This window comes from Oculina patagonica, chromosome 14 (genome assembly GCF_052425735.1).
Source record: "Oculina patagonica isolate OP01 chromosome 14, crgOcupat, whole genome shotgun sequence".
NCBI lineage: Eukaryota > Metazoa > Cnidaria > Anthozoa > Scleractinia > Oculinidae > Oculina > Oculina patagonica.
In genome coordinates this window covers 6458151-6474826 of record NC_135771.1, presented here as the reverse complement: position 1 = coordinate 6474826, position 16676 = coordinate 6458151, and the positions used below count along the sequence as shown (strand labels likewise).

The following is a 16676-nucleotide window of genomic DNA, read 5'->3' as shown; positions in this document are numbered from 1 at the left end:
GCATCTTCTTTCGCTTGAGCACGAGTAAAAGGTTAGTTGCCGTTATGTATGTGTTGTTCACATTTTACAGAACTTGAGAACTGTTCACTTATTTGCTTGTAAACTAAAGACTCAATCACGTTCTCCGGCTTTGCGAAATTTAATTGTGCTCGGCAGCGAAACTGGCCGTCTTTTTCTGTAAGCTTCCGTAAATAAATGATGTTGTTTCGATACAGTCTGTGTGTTTGTTTTGTCGGTATGCAAAACGCCAAGATAATTGTTTTTAAATTTATAGATTTAGGCGCGATCGCGGCGCGATTCAAGCCAAATCGCGGCGCGATTCCTGACCCATCGCGCTGCGATGCGAGAATCGCGGCGGCCAAAAACGCGGCGCGAATCGCGGCACGAATCGCGGCGTGATCCAAGCCGATCGCGGCGCGATCGCGCCAATCGTGGCGGTCAAAAACGCGCCGCGAATCGCGGCGCGATCGCGCCAATTGTGGCGGCCAAAAACGTGCCGCGATTCGCGGCGCGTTCGCGGCGCGATCGCGGTAAAATTTTTACAAGGGTAATTTCCCTTGTAAAATTCATTAATATTCATGCGGGTGCAAACCAATCCCAATACCATATTCAGATCACATGTACGCAACTGTAAACCCCAATACAAATCAAACAATAGAATTGACTTTTGATACAAACTCCTGCTCAGCTAATTAGTATTCATTAACTTTTGATACAGATCTGTACTGATTCGCATAACAATACTTTGCATTCAATTTATTGTTTTCATTTCACAAGTAGAATAAAATATTCAAGTCCAATCTGTATGGCCGTTTACAATGGCTTGCCTATCGGCTCGCCAATGTGAAGTACGCCATACAGATCTCCCGCTCATATTTTATCTACTACTTAGAGAGGGACTGAGTGCAAATAACAGGCCAACATTTATTTTACATATAGACTGAAAACAGATTAATTAACCTGAAAATAGTTTGACCTGCAACATATGGCTAAATGTAGTATATAAATCATAAAATTATCACTCACTGACAGTCATGCATCTGTTAAAAGGCTGGATTATAATGGGCGAAAGCATGCAGTCAAGCACATTTTAGGCATAAAGCTCATATACTAACAAATGCGTATACTTTATTTTGGCAATATGTTACAGTGTGTGCGCATATTGTGCAGTCATGAGCATTAATATTTTAGCACGTACGTACATGCTTATAAAATTATATGTTCATAATTTCAAATGAGGACAGCATACAATGTAAGTAGAAATCAGTGTGAGATTGGGGATCAATGCCCTTCAACTGCTCTCAGGAACAGTTCAACTTACTGCATGTAAGGTACATTTATTTTTTTTTTTTTACATTTTTGTTACAATAACACTGATTTGAAATGATACCTTAACTTGTCCACTTTCTTCATAATCTGTCCAAGTTAACCCATCTGTGGATGACTGTAGTGTGTAGTTTGTCACCCACTGATCTGCTTTAGAATTCCCTTGAGTGGACACAGCACAGATGATATGAAGTGTTTGTAGATCAATCTGTAGATATGGATTAGTGTCAATTGTTGCTGCACACCATGATGATCCTGATGTAAAGTTCAGTCGGCCATTCTTGGCTGGTGTGTTGGCACTTTGTACAGATGAGGCAGTTATTTTATTGTCTGGAATTGTATTACTTTCCATTCCAAGATCTAAATCAACACAGTCCCCTACAGTAACAAAGTAACAAAAAAATTTACTAACATTCTAAAGTTGTATGCTAAAATCTAACATCATCACAACAAAACTCACCAAAAGGAAAAAGTAAAAAATCATATTTTTTCTTCAATCGTTTGAAGCTACATGATTTTCTCACACTGTGTTACGCTTCAATGACTCTGTCTCAACTCGGGTAGAAGGGCTGTGAATTCTGCATGTAAAGGCGGGCTATGTTTCATCCCTTCTAGCTGGGTAACTCAGTAAGCCGGGGCGCCCTCCCTCTTTGTAAACAGGCCCTAAGCCTTCAGTTAACAGAAAGGTGTGTTGGCTTTACAACCAAAACATTAACATGGTCTGTAATTGTTTTTGACAAGGGCCTTTAATTCGCAGGGCTTGAGAAAAAAAAAAACTTGAATACGTTTCAGTTGTCTCCATCTTCGGAGACCCAGGGGCAGTTAGTGGGGGGAGCGAAAGTCAAAACTACCTGGTTAAAAATCAGTGAAGAAAAGGTGGATCAAAAGCGAGGAGCCCACACTCCAACTTTTCTTAGCCAATTATTTTTTCCTGCAGTTGAACTTTTCCTTGCCCCACTAACTGCCCCTAAGTTAAGGTTATCATGAAAAGTACTAACTTGGAAAATCCTGGCAGGAAAAGCCAGGAAAAGCCTGGCAGGAAAATCTACTTGTCCCAAATGACCAGATGGGACTTTTTTTGAGTTTTCACATGATCTCGTGAATTATCAAAACTTGTGTCTGTGTTATCTGCCTCAGCCTTCAGCTTCGGCAGATAACACAGACCTCGGTTTTGATAATTCACAATATCATGCTCAACCTCATCCATAGCCTGCGAGCAGGCTCTCTATCGGGGGCAACGTGAATATTGAACCAGTCTTCGAGCGCCGAAGGCGCGATCCCGCGAGTGCCGAAGGCGCGAGTCGGCGAGCGAAGCGAGCCGCTGGGCGAGCGAAGTGAGCCCGCGACCAAAATTGAGAGCCTGCACGCACGCCATTGAATTTCAAATCCGGCGCGTTCGTCCACGAACGCAGCACTCTGATTGGTCAAAAATGACAGGCTCAATTAATGTGAGTAAAACCAGAGTCCATAACAAAGTCAAATCAACTACGGCCGGCGTCCGTGAATAGGTATGCGAGTTTGTTCAGCAGCGTTCATGAAGAATTTTGGAAACTTTCGCTTGATTCTAACGATTCTTGATTCTCCTTAAATTAAAACAAGAACAGGAAGATGCAGTAAATTGTCTTCTAGAAGGACGAGATGTTTTTTCGGTTATGCAAACCGGTTACGGCAATTGCTTCATATTTCAACTCTTTACAGTGGCAATGGCGGAGAAGAAAGTTTACGAGCGACTCTCGGACACTATCGTTTTAGTAATATGCCCACTTTCCAGCATAATTGAAGATCAGGTGAAGGAGGGACAATGGATGGGTTGAACTGTGTTGCTTTGCGAGATTTAACCGGCGTTACGAGTGTCAGTTCGCAGTTGATTTTGCATCGGCTGAGAAGTCCGCGACAGTCGGACGAAACGCGCAGGAGAATAAAGCAGCTTTACAAATGCCGTTCGCAGAGTGATGCTCACTAGTTAAGTTCGATTTTCTGATTTTTTTTGAGGACACTAATCGCACACACGGCTGGACAAACTAGACAATTTTACGAATTGGTTTTCAATTTGTTCGTACATCTGTCATCATTTGTCCGCGGCTCCCATCGCGATTTGATGCTTAAAATAAATTTTCCGTTTACATGCGAACCTATTTACCAGTTCCACATTTTACCAAAAATGTACACTTGCAGATACAGGAACATTCACTCTCTTTGTTTACAACTTTTTTCGAAATAAACGCGCGAGCGTTCGATCGATCTATGAAGAGCCATCGATCGATATATTGACACCGGAAGCGTAGCGAGTTGTCAACAAGTTGTCACATTTCGAGGGGCCGGATTTGAAATTCAATGGCTTGCGTGCAGGCTCTCCCTCTGGGGGCTGACTTCGCCCACGCACTCGCGCCTTCGGCACTCGCGGGACGAGGAGTTCAATAATTATATATTCACGTTTCCCCCGAATAGAAAGCCTGCTCGCAGGCTACCTCATCCAATAATTGCTTATTTTAACACTGCACTGTTAAGTTACATGAGTTTTCTTGTATGACTATATACTTTGTAAGAATACTATCACGATTGAGATCAGTTTTGGCACAAAATGTAAACATTAATGTGAAGGATACACTTATCTGCATATCTGCATGTACATGTATGCTTTATACTTTTACTAAAGGCTTCCCTGTGATGCCTGTGAAATTTTGCTCTCAAAGCCCGGGCTCAGTTTAAACCTTTTTATATAAGTATGAAGTTTGTTCATCCATGCATGCAATTTCCAGCGGTGGCTTTTTTTTATATCGCTACTTTATGCATGATGAAGCACCGCGAAAACAACACAAAAGTCTTGTGCAACAACAAACAAATAAAACAGAGATCTCGCATAAATTTAGTTCCTAAATGGGTAAGGAAGCGAGTACATTTAACTGTGAAAAGAGCACTCAATAAACTCAGTCACTATCATAAACGCACCTTAACAGAACAAGAAATTACTTTTACACGCATTTCAAATGATACTGAGCTTACCTGAAGCTAAAGGAAGAAGTAAAGCGAGTAAAGCCACCCGGAAATACAGCTTGAGATTACCCGCCATGTTTTGTTCTGTCACGGAATGCAGTCTCATCTGTCTCGCTTGACTAGCCATCTGTATTAAAAACCTCATCTGGCAAGAAAAGCTGTTGATAGCGTAAAATTGAACCGGTTAATTGTTTCTTTTCTCATGATATGGGCCGCAGCCTCAGCACAATGCTCAAATGGTAATTATATACGTGATTTTCGCTTTGCAACTCAAGCGTCGTGAAACAAGATGACTCCCAAGGGATTGGGCAGGCAGATACTTCCCAGTATGCTTTGCGCTCAATTATCCTATTTCAGCATATTTCAGCTCGTTTATACCGGTAGAACTTCTATGTCTACTATGTCTTTAGCAATACACTTTATTTCCAGCGCGTCAGCCCACTTTAACGGTAGAAATGACGGTAGAAATAATGATCTGGTAAAATGATTCGGTCAGGACTGTGTCAGGTCAAGATATAAATAAAATATAATAATAGAGTTTCTAGAAAACAAAAAATCTTAGGGAAGGGATTTTTTGGTGTTTAGCCTACTTAATTAATTAGGAGTTGTAAAGCTATCAGCTGTTTCTTTGGTGTTGCCACAGCAGGGCGGGTAGGGAGGGGGTGCCATGAGTGCGTTCGCACCCCCCCCCCCCATGAACCTTGGAAGTCCGCTCATTGTGAAAAAAATGCATCAAAATAAATAAATGAATAAATAAATTATTGTCGTTGCTACCTTCACTTTTACCTGCCTTGCTTTTTACAAACTGTCCTCAAAAGACACGAAATGCTGTCTAAGATAACCTATTTTAAAAATTTTCTGAGGGAGGATACCCCATACCCACCTACGATTTCGCAAACTTCCATTAAAAATCCTGGTTACCGGCCTGCCACAGGTAGCCCAAGCCCAGAAGGAGCCGTCAATATATATGACATTGCGTAATACCGTTATTATAAGAGTTTGTATGGAAATATAACGATCGTAAAAAAATAGTTCAAAATAGGGGAAATGATCTAGTAAAACCGACTTACCTGCCTTCTTCTGTGATATTAGAGGAAAACAGAAAACCTAAAACCTACTGGAATCTCCTTAAAACGCCTCTTAATGGCATAGAAACACAAGATATACACAGAAGTTGGCAGTAAGTCAATTTTATTAGATCTACCCCCTATTTTGAATTACCAGTGTCATTACCAGACACCACAGGTAACCCAGGCGAAAAGTAATTCGCGTCTTCTTCGGTTTTGCAGTAATACGTGGTTTTCACTATCATGCTGCGAAAAGAAAAATTAAAAAGCTATTGAATAAAAAAAAAATCAAATCGCTTTATTGAGAATGTAGTTATATGATGTCTTTCGATGTTGTAAACAAACAAATCAATTAATAAATAATGCTTACCGTCGCCAACTTCTCTACTCCTCACGATCTGTGTTTTTGAATAGTAACACAATATCGAAATCGAAAGCTCTTATTCCCTTTTTTCAATGTATTTCGGATTAAAGTTTGCAGTGAATTTTAATAGAAATTTTGATTTAAAAGTTGGTCAAACATCGATACATTTTCTATAACATCCCCATACTGTCGGAGCTTATCCCGGTTTCCGTAGCATTACTAGGAATATTTCTACTTCCCCCCCCCCCCCTCCCTGCCGAATGGGATGCTAATCCATCGCAAGATACCCTCCCAGCATTATTTCGCCGGTACCCATTTATACAACTAGGCGAAGTGGCACTATGAGAGTAAAATGTATTGCCCAAGAACACAACGCAGTGGCCTAGGCTCGAACCCAGACCGCTCAATCCGGAGTCCGGCGCGCTAACCATTAGGCACCCACGCCTTCCACCATGACATACACTGCATTTATCTCATGCTGCATTCCAGTTGTATACAGGTTTATCAAATTTCCTTAATAAAGACCAAAGGACAACCACAGGTATTTGTACTAGCACATCTTTATTTTCAACGTTGTTATTCCGCCCGATTTCGCAGGATAATTGTTAAATATAAAAATACTCTTTTATCTACGAATATTTCGTTGTCTAGTAATATTCTATTATTTACAAATATACGATTTATCGTATTATCTTATAATACGTTTTGACTTCTAGAAATATTATTTTGTCTACAAATATTAAATATTTTTTAAAAATACCTATTATCAACAAATATTTCAACACTGATGATGACCTTCGAGTCGAAAACGTTTTGTTTTTAAGAACTTTGATAACTTTTATCTCTTTTTAGCCTTTTTACCGAATGGTAATGAGGTTATGTTATGGGCCGCATTTTCTCACTCGAACACTCACTCACTCGATTCTGATATCAAACCGCAATTAATTTAGCATTAAAACGAGAAACGTGCTGACAGAAAGGTCCTTTAAACGCATTCAGCACATGTCAATCAAATCTCAACCTCGTTCCAGGGTCTCTCTCTTTCAGGGAACTAAATTGAATTTCACAAAACAAATCGAAAGAGGATCACTTCCACTTATCCTCTGGTGATAAAAGAGAAAAGAATTCGCTCAACGAAGCCTCAGAGCATAGGCTATCAATTACCCATTCACGTAAGAAAACATTCAAAGACGCGTTTTAGTAAACACAACATTCATGCACGTTTTTTTTTTCGCGTCACATCATCTTCGTGTCACGTCATCCGTTCTTCATCTTTTTGAGTCGTGCAGAAACGCGCATCTTTCTCTCAAATTTTAATGGCTGCTTAAAATAACGCTATACGTGCTGGCAGAAAAGTAAACATATTCACAAAACAAATTTACTTAATGCTAAAAAGGATCAAAGGTTACACTTAAATATTTTTTGTGATAAAATAGAATTCGCGCTACGAAGCCTGAGAGCACGAACCATCAATGACGCAATTCCCATGGAAATTCACAGGGAAATAAAGTGAGATTGTGTTACATTATTGAACGCTTATTTGAAGAAAAAAACTATCAATGACCCATTCACGCAAGAAAACATTCGAAGGCAAATTAAGTGAGATTGTGACATTACTGATAGCACCAATGAACTACATATAGTTACGCTTAAAAACTGTTAAAATTATTACGCTCGCCTTGTGACGTGTTTTAGTCAACACAACATCCACGGCACGTTTTTGTTTCGCGTCACGTCACCTCGTGTCACGTCATCCGTTTTTCATCTTTTTGACTCGAGCAGATACACGAAGTGCTCGGGCGTATCTTTTCTCTCAATTTTTTTTCGCTGCTCAAAAATAACGCTATACGTGCTGACAGAAAAGTAAACATATTCACAAAACAAATTTACTTAATGCTTAAAAGGATCAAAGGTAATACACTAACCGGTAAATATTTTGGTTGTGAAAACTGAATAGCGCTACGACCCCTGAAAGCACGAGCCATCAATGTCGCAACTCACGTGGAAAAATAAAGCAAAGTGAGATTGCTTTACTTTATTGGACACTTATTTAGAAAAAATGCGGAGGTCGGCAATTCATCCATCGAATTACCATGAGGTTGCTCGAAGAGCCTTTGATTAAAATTATTTCATTATCTGTAGTAGTATTCTATTGTTTACGTCTCGTAATATCTTTTAATATTCTATTACTTACACGTATTCCATAAACATTTGGCTGCAAGTGTAAAAATGTAATAGAGTTAGTCAGCTTAGGGCACTTTTAACTTAAAAGTTGCGTCACGGATTCTAGATTAATTTAGGCATCGGGAATGATCATCAAATTCGGTGAAATATAAAAATTGCCTTTTTAAACATTAAACGAACATTATTTTTCTGATGTGCAAAATTACTTTTAAATTGAAGGAAACCTCAAACTTATAGTTTTCTAAGGTAGACAAACATCTGATAAGTGATAATAAACCTAAAATAAACAAGAATGCTACCACTGAGGGAAATTATTAAGACAGATTACGAAAAACAACCTTAATTAATTACTTTCCTGGAAAACGGAATAAAGATAGTGATAAAGCATTTACATTTATCTAAACAAATTGTTTCGCGCGGATGGAATCCGACTGCGTGTTGAGGCTTAGCTCAGTTTTCCATTACATTTCTTGAAGATGGAAAAGTTACTGGAAAGGTTGCCGATGGTATTAATGCCTTGATCGCTTTAGAAGTGCTTTCCAATTACTGAATACCTATTTGTTTAGACCAATGCAAATGCTTTATCACCTCACACCTATCAACACTTAAGACGATTAAGACAATTCTCGTTCAGGTTACTGCACAGAATAATAATGACCAAAAAGGAGCTCTTTAAATTCAGACTAGCTGAGGATGAAGCATGCACTCTTTGTCTTCGACCAGACTCTATAGAACATACATTTCTAGACTGTACCGTAACAACAGCCTTTTACTCGAAAGCCATATCATGGTTCAATCATGAAAATGACGCCGACATTACACTTTCAAATAAACAAATAACTTTTAACGACATCCCCCGTTTAACTCACCTAACCGATTACCCAAGACGCAGACTACACCTTTTCGTCATTATCCTAAAGCAATACATTTACGTTTGTAAATGTTTAGACAAGAAACCAGACATGCAGGAATTTCAAAGAAAAGCTATATTACAATGGCAAATAGAGAAATGCGCTCTTCCCAAAGTCACAGAGTCTCCCGCGAAGACTTTTTATTTACTTCCTCTTCTGATTTAATTAGCCATTTGAGACAGACACACTAAACCAAAGCCCAAAATCTTATCCTGTTTCCACCAACACTGCTCTTAAATTTAATTTGTTGTGTCCATAGAAAGTAACTAAGGTGTCGTTCTGTATAGCACTACGAGTAATTACAACCAGGCAAGTAAGCTTAACTAGTGAATAGTGATTTTGTATTGTGATGTATTGTAAGTTATGTTTTGCTTAGCAATGTAAAGTAAGTAACATTACGCTGCTAGTGACCGTTAGTAAATGACTGTTAGTATAAGTTAGTGATAAACACTGGTGATTAATCCAATAAGCAGAGCAATGTAATAACTAGAGTGATGCTGAGTAATGTATGCAGAGTAATGTTTGTTTAAAAAAAAAAAAAAAAAAAAAAAATTGCAATTCCTGCATTTTGTTTGGTTAACAGGCAATTCTTTGGGCGTTTTTAATAAAATTATTATTCCACTCGTCCTTGTTGGATATGAAATCGTTTTAGTCAACTCGGCGCTACGCACCTCGTTGACCATCTACCATCTCATATTCAACGCGCGCTTGTGGAATAATTGTTAAATATATAATACTGTCCGAATTTTTATTTTGTCACTTCACTTCAGTGAAATTAAAACTCTACAATCCAATCCTCAACCAACGGTTTACGCTTTTTGCCGCCGTCATATCATCCTAGCGGACCTCTCGGGAAACAGAAGCTCACTTCAATCGGGTCAAAAGGTCAAATATGTCAGTTGTGATTGATAGATTTCGATCCATTCTGTTTGTTTCTGTTTTTCATGGTTCGTTGGCTGTCACCATAATTATGATTAATTGCAGCGAAAAACGCAATTGTTAGTTGTATTTTGAATTTCAGAGTTCGCATCTCACTGAAAACTGCAATAAAAATTATGTCATGGAGACATTAAAAGGTTGTGCAAGCTCTTATCGCTAATTTTTATTCTTAAATGTTTGTCCAAATTTCATCTAAATGAATCATAAAAATAAAAACTTCTGGGTTCTCAGGAAGTTAACAATGGAGAGCTTTTGAGAAGGAAAGAGAAAGAAAGGTCTTCTTTCATAGCACCAGATGTTCTCTTAGTATATGAACAGTGTCGGGCAGGTGATGGTAAATTAGTCAATTAACAATCATTTTGTTTAAAAAATGCATTAATAATTCATAAAGAAAATACAAACGAAATTAATGTTTAATGAGTGTCTTTATATTTGATAATGATACGGCTCAACTTTGCGTCGAATTTTCTAGGCCAAAATAACCCCAAATCTAAATATTAGTACAAGAATGAGTTGATCTACATCAGAAGATTTTGAAGCCGTTCAATGAATTCGCAGTTCGTAATTTATCAAGTCTATAACACTCGGCTGCGCCTCGTGTTTTAAACTTGATAAAATACTGCTGCTCATTTATTAAACATTACATAAAGGATTTCATTTTTTAAAGAAATTTTATTAAATATTACCAAAAATACCACCTCATTTCAGTCACTGTAAATTTAGGAAATTACTACTTTTTATTACATTATATTACTTGTTTGGAGATCAAAAGTGATTTCCAGAAAGACCAAACTACAGATATTTAATACCAACGTAAAGTCAGTCCTCCTTTACGGCTCTGAAACGTGGAGAGTGACAAAAGCAAACTCCGCCAAACTGCAGACCTTTATCAACAAATGCCTGAGATCCATCATGGGCATCCACTGGCCAGAGGTCATAACAAATGAAGAGCTTTGGACAACAACTGAGCAGGAAAGGATCAACATCCAGATAAGAAGGCGAAAGTGGGGTTGGATTGGGCACACCCTCAAGAAACAAACTGCAATGTCACCAAGCAGGCACTGAGATGGAACCCACAGGGGAAGAGGAGCTGAGGCCATTCCAGAAACAGCTGGAGGAGGACGGTAGATGACGAGGCGAGCAAAGCAGGCTACACCTGGTGGCAGCTAAAAGGATAGCCCAAAACAGAACACGATGGAGAGCAGTGGTTTTCATGGACCTGTGCTCCATGGGGAGCGAAAGGGTGACTAAGTCATATTAATTTGTGATATTAATTAAACTTAGCACAGACCGCAAGTCTTCTTGCAGATTTTAGGGAAGGCTGAATTTTGTCTGGAGCAGAAGTCGGACCATTCCTCGCAATAACTATCACCCACAGAATTCTCGCAAACTGAAACAAACCATGTGCATCAAATTAGGAAACGTCTTTGTAATTTCGAAACGCATTGTTATTAGAGTAGAGGTTAAACTGGCGTAAATGAGGCACACGTTTATAGGAAAACAAAACCAATGTATTATTAGGCAAAAGCACTTAAACTGAGAAAAGAGGGAAAGGTAACAAACTGGACAATTAGTTTCTCATGACATATCCAAATCCACTGTGAGAAAATCGACACCTTTTTTTTTGAAACAATCGAACTGAAAGTCTGTCTACAATCCCGGCCAAAACGGTTGAGACACTTTGCAAATTTTCACCTATTTTGGTACCACAGCTCATGTTTGTCAATCCACCACCCCTATATCAATGATGTCAATGTTGTCGTTTTATGAAACCAAAGCCTGGTGAATTGAAAACCCCATAAAACAACATTGAGTGGGAGCAGAGGGGGATAACATGTTTTTCTCAAGCTTGACAGAAAGACATGCGTTTGTGTCAACTGGTTTTGTCCGGGTTTGTAGATCACCTGTGTAAATTAGGGCTTATTTATATTTTGGTTGGAAAGTTGTCCATGGCATGAGCGTCACCGGCTAAGTATACCAAGGATACCAGGGAAGCTAATTATAACTTAGAGCTCGCTGTATATAATATGGTGTTACCATGCACAACGTACATCAAATGTCTACTAAACACCAGTCTACTAAGCTGAATGCAACAATGTTTATTTCATCATCATCATCATCATCATCATCATAAACTTTATTTAAGCTCGAATTTCTTTTATTATTATTATTATTATTATTATTATTATTATTATTATTATTATTATTTTATTGATATTGCAAAACATTTACTTACAAGACGTTTATAGTACAATAATTATTATGTTAATAGTACATTTATACAGTGCAGTGCTTACAAACTTTTGAAAAGCGTTAGTTTAGAAGGACACAAAAAAAATTAAATAAAAAAACGAAAAAAAAAAAAACGTTAAAAAAGAAAGAGACAAACATCGCAATATAGGTAAACTAAGTTAAATAAAATATAAAGCAAATACATATAATGATTTGAGCATGTTTTTTTTTCCATCAAAATTTACGCGGAAAGGATCGCTGTAGAGTAGCTTGACAAGCTAATATTCCGAGAACAAAATATTTAATAACAAAAAATTAAAAATAGAAATTGAAGAAAGTAATCTCAGTACGAACCTTGACATTCTCCACAAGTCTTTGCGCAATTAAGTTGAACGTACAAGCTTGTTTTGCAGAAACGTTTCCAAGAACGGCAAGTTTTTTCGCCATTAATATCTTGACAGGATTCGGTGTTGGTCACTACAAATGATGAAAAAAATCCATAAAAGAAACTAAGTAATTAAACGGCAATAATTGTTTACCAACATAATGGACTGGCATCAGCAAACAAGAACATAAACAGACATCAACGTAAAGTTACAATTAAATACTCAACACGTGCCGCCTAGAATTCCGGAATAGTTTTTAAACATTCAAATTCAATTTGAATATTGCAAATCATCCAACCGCAAACACGTGAGCATGTGAACCTGTCAAAAATTAACCAATTTGATTGGTTAGTTTTTGTTTTACAATATTCAAATTTACAATTCAATATTCAAATGATTTACGTTATTCAAATTGAACTTCAATGTTTGAAACGAATAATGCAATCCGTTCGCCGTTAATCAAAACTATTCCGGAATTCTAGGCGGCACGCGCTGAGTATTTTGGCTGTAAGTAAGTTAAAGTTAGAGAGAGTTTATTTTGCAAGGTTTCCTGGCAGTTTGCCTTATATTACTGTCACATAATTAAATACCGCTGGTAGTTTTACATTTTAGATTCTAACAGCAAAGACTTTATCTTTAGTTCTTTCTTACATACAGTAAAAAAAAGGTTGATCAACAGTAGAAATAAATAAATACACATTGACTTACAGGAAGACTCAGTGCAAAGAAAAACAAAGCTGCAAAAAAAGCCCGCGGATGCGTAGTAAGATCCAATAAAGTCTTCTCTTCGCTTTCACTTACATGTATCAACACTTCAAGGTTTGTCTCCGCTTCGCCTTTCATCGTGAAGAATGATTGTTATCACTACTGCATTACTTAGGTTTTGAATTGGCTTAGCGTGTTTCTGTTGATTTCCCTTTCCATAACTTTTTTTAAAGGCAAAGTTTTGTACAGGAACAAAACGTGTCGCCATGATTTCAAATATAAACTGCCGTCGAGTGAAAACTTGCCTCTCGCTGTTTTCTCATCCTCATTGGAAACCATTTGAGTTCTCGCACTCTGATTGGTTGAGTCATTCTACTCCAGATACTGATTGGATATATTTTTCACGTGTGAATGTAGCAAATATAGAATTCTATTTGAATGGTTTAATGGCTGAAATTCTCGCCTTATACATAATAAAACTATTAAAGAACACGGCACTAAAGAATTTATGAAAAGATTGCACCTGGAGTTTTTCGGTGTGTAAGGACCAGGCCAGAAACTTCACGTAAGTCGAACGTAATGCCGGCAAAAGACCAAAACAATAGCTTTTACTAGTAATACGTGACTCGTAGGGCCTCGCGAAGCTCTGGGTTATTGTTGCCTAGTAACGGACAAAATACAGCAGACAGAATACAAACAGAAACTGAAGAACAACGAACTGCACGATTATTACAGAGACTTCGACAAAATACCGCGGACAGAATACAAACAGCAACCGAACAACAACGAACTGCACGATTACAGAGACTTCGACAAAATACCGCGGACAGAATACAAACAGAAACTGAACAACAACGAACTGCACGATTACAGAGACTTCGACAAAATGCCGCGGATAGAATACAAACAGAAGCTGAAGACACAAGAATACAGAGATTACAATTACTGAGACAAAATTATAAAGACAGACTTTTAGTAGAATCAACTGAACAGCTACAGGATAGATTAAGAAGGGAAAGTTATGCAGCGCGCTTACAATTAGAATCGGAGGAGGAGAGAAATAAGCTTATTCGATTACAGTCTGCTCGAGGAAATAGTGCCACGTGTAGACAACAACAACAATTACAGCAACAGCAACAGGAACTAAACAGAGATGATTATCTTTCCAACGGATGGAGAAATCCCGATCAGCCTTTACATCAGCAACAATGGGTTCAGAACGAAATGACAAATGTTCATACAACAATGAACAGTTTTCAACATCAGCAGTTTATAGCCTAAATAGGCGTTGAGGGAGTATTATGTGGAAAGCAGTGTTATTTTAATCCGAAAAGAAAAACGATAAAAATGAAAGGCTCAGGATTCGCCCCACAAAAAATAAGAAAAAAAAAACAAAACCCTAGCCGGATTCGAACCCCCGCCCTCAGTCCCGAAGATCTGATTTCAAATTCGACGCCTTACCATTAGGCCACCAGCGCGCGGCGGCCGTGTGACGTCATTTCCGCCACACACCAAGCTCACAAATAAATAAATATATATATGACCGTAAACTCCACACGAGATTTCATCCCGCCTGAGCCCTTTGAGGGACAAAATTATACACCCCGCTACGCTCGCTTTGCATTAGGTTCGACTCATGTGAAGTTCGACGTTTGGTCTGGGCCTAAGCATTCTCTTACTAAATGTAAAACATTTTTCAAGATTGAATGCGAAGTAATGAAAATCTTAAAAAAACAAATCACCTGATGTTGGACACATTTTGGTGGTACATATCTGTGTTTCTTGAGCAGGTCCTCTACACGATGTTCCATTGTTTGCAGGCGGTGGATTGGTGAATGTCCCAAGCAATGTTGCATGTTTAATAAGAGATTTATTACACGATTAAATAATTGAAAATACTATTGTTGTCATCAGTTATGAGTTCTTACCATCTTCCACTGTTCTCACGGCCTTTATGGAACTCTTTGGTCCATCGCCATTAGAATTAAATGCCAACACTTGAAATTCATAAACTGTTGCACTATCAAGTCCAGTGACAACTCTAGTGAGTCTTGTAACATTATTAATTAGGATGGTTGGTGACCCTGCGGAGTCTTTCTCTTTGTAGAACAGTTTAAATCCTGTAATGATTCCATGTCTAGCATATTCTGGTGGTAACTGCCAGGAAGCTAAAATACTGGTAGAAGAACTAACAGCCACATTGAAGACTCTAGGAGCTTGAGAAGGAACTGAAATTAAGCAGTAGAATTCTTAGAGTACAAAGTCAATTTAACATTACAACTTGCATGTTTATTGTTAAACTAAAACATTTCTCACAAGTATTTGGTAACAGTTAAAATAAATAAACCGGCTTCTTTTGTTTCATTAGATGTGTGACACAAGATTGAGCTTAACAAGTAAAGTTAAGCAACCTTCTACTTCTGCCAGTTTTTGAGACTAAACACAGGCAAATTAGGACTGATTTTCGAACTTTTCTGTCAGGCAAACACGTGCCAGTGACTGTGATACGTTGTTTGCTTACATAAAATTAAAACTGAATTGATATTTTGCACCAAAAATTGCACATTACTTGTGATCATTTGGTAACGGAGAGGTTTGCTAAAAGTAGTTGGTATTTTTGTCCTGATCCAAACTTCACCCAAAACCGAGCACAAAGAGAGTCATTATGCATTAAAAAATTACTTATTTACTTGACCAATAGTGAAAGCAAGTGAATTGCATACCTGCAGATATAAGTACTCCATACACTTCCACTCTCAGAGCTTTGTGAGTGTTGTACTTTGTTGGCTGGAACCGGATGAACCTCGCACTCACAACTTTCTTGAGACTGTGTTTTACAATGTCATTTCTACCGGAATTACCATTGAAGACCTATAATATAAGTTAGCGGTACAAAACTGAATGTACTGTCAAACTTGTAAACGTGTCAGCTAGAGTTTCCATACGGATATTAATTTATTTTAAATATTGGAACTTTTTAACACATCATTTAAAGCAGGTTTTAGTGTACATATATCTTTACACTTGACATAACTTTTATCATTCTTGTAATAATACAATATTTAATTTTTCGTATATTAAATTTACAAATGCAAACAATGAAGTCAGCAACGACTGGCCTCTAAACATACCACAGGTTGTGATTAAGTGGAAAAACGGTTGGTATACCACTATTGAAAGAAGAACGATACATCCAGGAACATCTGTAAAAAGGGATTTCCAGTTGTGAATCAATTTCCCAGCAGTCAAAATTCAGTGGGAGTTTTATGTATGTTTATTTGTAACTAAGTCTTGCTAGGTATTCTCCCACAATAGTAGAAAACATGTACCTTATCAATGTTATTTTCTTGATAGGTGTCCCAACTGGTTCCACTTTGCGACAAATGCAACTTGTACTCTTCTGTCCACTCATTTGCACTTGACTTTCCTTGTGTAGCTACAGCACAGATAATAAACTCATAGTGCAGGTTTATTTGCAAGTAGTCATAAGCATTGTTGTCAGTACTGGGTGACCACGCACCAACACCATTCAGTCGTCCTTTGGAAGCTTTATTACCACTACTTGATG

The 16676-nt window shown here is 38.0% G+C and overlaps 1 protein-coding gene and 1 long non-coding RNA gene across 2 annotated transcripts in view; both read right to left on the bottom strand.

The window, feature by feature from the left end:
• The window catches only part of LOC144638393 (uncharacterized), a 252085-nt gene that overhangs the window by 86237 nt on the left and 149172 nt on the right, over nt 1-16676 (bottom strand).
• LOC144638375 (uncharacterized) lies at nt 9436-14952 on the bottom strand. Its single transcript, XR_013567910.1, has 4 exons — nt 14851-14952; nt 12372-12494; nt 11034-11175; nt 9436-10518 (listed from the first exon to the last, which is right to left on the bottom strand). It is a non-coding gene; the product is annotated as an uncharacterized LOC144638375 (long non-coding RNA).